The sequence below is a fragment of the Theropithecus gelada genome, chromosome 16, assembly GCF_003255815.1.
Source record: "Theropithecus gelada isolate Dixy chromosome 16, Tgel_1.0, whole genome shotgun sequence".
In the NCBI taxonomy this organism is placed as follows: Eukaryota; Metazoa; Chordata; class Mammalia; order Primates; family Cercopithecidae; genus Theropithecus; species Theropithecus gelada.
The window spans coordinates 50324088-50328535 of NC_037684.1; positions in this window are offsets into that span (position 1 = coordinate 50324088).

A 4448-nucleotide genomic window follows, 5' to 3' on the forward strand; every position below is an offset into this window, starting at 1 on the left:
GACTGTGCGATCTCCATCGGGGTCTTCAGGGCAACTGCATGAGCTCAGCCTGCTGAGAGCCTGGCAGGCAGCGGGAGCTCCCCTGGGGTTCCGGCCTCTCCACCCAGTGGCTCTGTGCAGCAATTCCTGCCCGGAGAACCGAGTACCCCCTTCCAGCCCCTCCTGGTGCCACCTCTGCACCAAGACCCCCTCCCTACCTCCTTGGTCTCTGGCGCTGACTTCCTCTAGGAAAGGGGAGACAGTGGGCTAGATGCTTTTGCAAATATTTTCTCTACAATCTCCAATCTTTGTGACAATTACCCTTAAAAGTTAGACCTTACATCCATTTCATCCATTTCCTTTCCTGTCACCCGCACCCCCTCCCCCTTCCCTGGACTCCCCGAATTTTTTTTTTTTTTTTTTTTTTACCACCACCTCCCAACCCACATTCTTCACAGCTGCATCTGCCAGGCTGCCGGCTCTGTGAGCCAGCTGTAAATGTGATTAATGCTGAAGGAAGCGCTGCTGGCTGCAAGGACGCATCCCTGGCTGGGGCACAGCGCTGGGTCAAGTGGCCAGCTGGCGCCAGCAGGTGAAGGATTAATCCAGAATCTTGACCAACAATCAGGTGGCTGTTTTCCCCAGACAATGGTTCTGAAGGGGGCAGTGCCCAAGGTTCACCCTTGAAAACTCCCAAGGGTCGTAACCCAGTGGCATTGGGAGCGCCTTGGCTAGGGGCCTCTTGAGCCTGAACCCAGGTTTTGGGGCCTGGTTGCCCCTTAGGGTTATTAGATATGAGTTCTACATTTATTTTCCAAGAATTAATATGTCAGTGTGTTTAATTCTTTGCCTTCTACTTTTAAACTTACTGTCTCGTAAAGCAACCTTTTTTGATTGCCTACTCCACCCTGATTCATTCTGATCACCTGCTCCACCCTGACTCCTTCTGATCACCTACTCCACCCTAACTCATTCAGATTACCTGCTCTGCCCTGACTCCTGCCAAAGCACTCACCCCATCATTCTCTTTAAATTAGCCAGTTGGAATTAGTTTAGCCTGTGCAGTCTAACCCTAGCCAATAGGGGAACCACACAGCAGCAGGGGCCACGTGCGTCAGGGATAAGAGCCCCTTCCCCTCCCTTGTCCAAGGGTGCGCTTACCATTGCTCCATCTGTAAGGGCCACCCTTCTGTGGAAGTAACTTGCCTTGCTGAGAATTAAAAAAGCAAATTTTATATTCGAGTGCTATTCCTTCTACAGCACTGAAACTTACACAGGGCCATGCCAGGGTGTGGCGGAGGTGGAAGTCCTGTCGCTGTCTATAGCTCACACTGGCATGAACACATTTCAGACCCAGTTAAAGTCTGGCTCTGTCGCTGACCAGCTGGGTGGTTTGGGCAAGTTCCTTCACTGCTGAGCCTCAGTTTTCTTATCAGAAGAATGGGGACGCAAGTCCCTATCTTTAAGGGTTATGGAGAATTGGAGTTGATGTATTTGACCATGGTAGTCCTTCAGTACACAGTGGCTGTCACTTCAAATACTCTTCACGATACTGATGGGCCTGAGGAGGTCCCCGAATGCCGGTGGGACCTCAACCCCAGCTCTCGACACCATTTCGAGAAGGAATTCAAGGATGAGTCAGAAAACAGTGGAAGTATGGAGATTTATTGCAAAACAGAAAGTGCACAAGAAAGGGGAGAGCAGCGTTCTCAAGAGAGGATGGCGCAGGGGGTTTGGGGTTTCATCTTTATGGGTTTCTTCAGCCAAGGGATGGGATGTTCACGAAAGTTCCTGGAGAAAGGTGGACATTTCTCAGAATTGTGGTGCCACTCATTTTTACACCAAATACAGGTGGTCTTGGAACTGTCCTGGCGCTGGCAGGTGTGTGATTTAGGATGTTAATGAGCGTATAATGAGATCCTAGGAGGAACCCGGGTCAAATCCAGCACCATGGTGGGTCCACACACCCTGGTTTCCAGGGTTTTATCAGCCCATACCCTCTAGTCATGTGAAACTGTTACAGGAAAGTGGTCTCAATCTGGACCCCAAGAGAGGGTTCTTGGATCTTGTGCAAGAAAGAATTCAGGGCGAGTCTGTAGAATAAAGTGAAAGCAAGTTTATTGCGAAAGTAAAGGAATAATAGAATGGCTGCTCTGTAGACGGGGCTGCTGGTTGCCCTTTTTTTTTTTTTTTTTTTTGAGACGGAGTCTCGCTCTGTCGCCCGGGCTGGAGTGCAGTGGCCTGATCTCGGCTCACTGCAAGCTCCGCGTCCCGGGTTCACGCCATTCTCCTGCCTCAGCCTCCGGAGTAGCTGGGACTACAGGCGCCGCCACCACGCCCGGCTAGTTTTTTGTATCTTTTAGTAGAGCCGAGGTTTCATCGTGTTAGCCAGGATGGTCTCCATCTCCTGACCTCGTGATCCGCCCGTCTCAGCCTCCCAAAGTGCTGGGATTACAGGCTTGAGCCACCGCGCCCGGCCATGGTTGCCCATTTTTATGGTTATTTCTTGATTATATGTTAAACAAGGGGTGGATTATTCATGTCTCCCCTTTTTAGACCATACAGGGTAACCTCCTGATGTTGCCATGGCGTCTGTAAACTGTCATGGTGCTGGTGGGAGTGTAGCAGGGAGGACGACCAGAGGTCACTCTCGTGGCCATCTTGGTTTTGGTGGGTTTGGACCAGCTTCTTTACTGCAACCTGTTTTGTCAGCAAGGTCTTTGTGACCTGTATCTTGTGCTGACCTCTTATCTCATCCTGTGACTAGCCCCGTAGGCCTCAGCCTGTTTTTACCCAGCCCCTATTCAAGATGGAGTTGCTCTGGTTCCAAGGCTTCTGACAGAACAGCGCCTGGAATTTTTTAATTATCCTGTGACCCACCCTGTATTTATTCCTGTCTCATTCGGGTGGTGTTACCGGCAGCCCAGGGGAGGGAATGCAGGAAGAGCTCTGCCTTAGGCTCAGCTTGAAGAAGTCTCAGCTCCCTCCTCCCTACAGCTGTCAGAGCAAGAGGTGGCCCCAGGCGAGGCTCTAGCTGAGGCCCATTAATGGCATGGAAGATGGGAAGGGGCAGGATGCAGCCCCATACCTGTCCCAGGCTGGGTCAGATGATTCCCAAGGCTGCCTCTCTTGGGGGAGACTCCTGGAGGAAGCCTGGTGTGTGCAATTTTCCTGGAACACAAACGTGGCTGGGGATTTTGGAAGCAGCCCCATGGGTACATCTCCCCTGCTGCTTGGCAGGTACTTGGCTAATTTCACTTTGAGTGGGTGGGGGTTAGAATTCTGCCTCCACTTTTTACCTGCCGTGTGATTTGGAGCAAGTTACTTAATTTTTATACATCTCAGTTTTAAATTGTAATATGGGGATAAAAACAATGAGAAATAAAAAAGACAAAGCATGTGAACTACAGAGCCTCACGTGTTACAAGCATCCATAAATGTCCAATTCTATTTGTGTTATGGGAGCCTCTATTTCATGGCAAGCCCGAATTCAATCTTGAGCCAAAGCTTCCGTTTCGAAGGTTGTGCATATGTGTATCTTCCAAGCTCCCCTCCACCCCTGGCCTCAAAATGCAAATGTAATAGACTAAAAAGAATAAACCCACAACACCAAGACAGGGGTGGGGGGTCACCAATCCCTGGGAGACAGTGGATGGGAGGTGTTGCTTGCTACACAGGTAGAGAGTGCTGCAGCTCAGGATAGAACTGCAGAGAGAGGGGGCAGTGACCAGACAGAGCCCCCGAGACTCGGGGCTCAGAGGCAAGAGATTCTGTAGAGCAAAAGGTGCTTGCTGAGGACAGGGGAGTCATTGACGGTCTGTTTATGAAACAACTGCACACGTAGCAGTTCACCCTCTCCCACCCTCTGTGCATTTCACTCAATGACATCCTGGAAGGCTCCTCGCTAAAGAACTGCTGGGGAAAGCTAAGGCCTCTGAACCGCAAGGCTGCCAAATATGAGTGTGCCCCTGTGAAGATACTGATGCTCCAGAGAAAATCCCTGCCCATCCCACACGTAGGCCCCCACCCCAGCCTACACAGGAGGGGATGGGGAGGCCAATTTACTCCATAGCAGAGGAAACACCAGCCTACAACCCCGTCCTTCCCTCTTGCATGTGAATGAGCCATGAAGGATCCCCAGGCATTTGAAGAAGACCATCCATGCGAAGGAGAAAAAGCAGGAAAGCAACAAAAATGCTGGCCCAGAGGAAGCAGAAATAATTCACGGAACAGAAGATAGCATTTAAGCCCTCTAATGAATATACTCAGGGAGACTGCAGAATATATTCCATCTATGAGAGAGCTCAGTTTTCTTGGGATAAGAAAACCCCAGAGAACCATCAAAGAGCTCCTGAGATGAACAAATATGCTTGCTAAAATGAAAAGTTCAATAGAAGGACTGGAAAATACACAATCTCAAAATGCAAAAACTAAAGAAAACAGAGCTGGGGAACCTAGGAGAAAGAGGA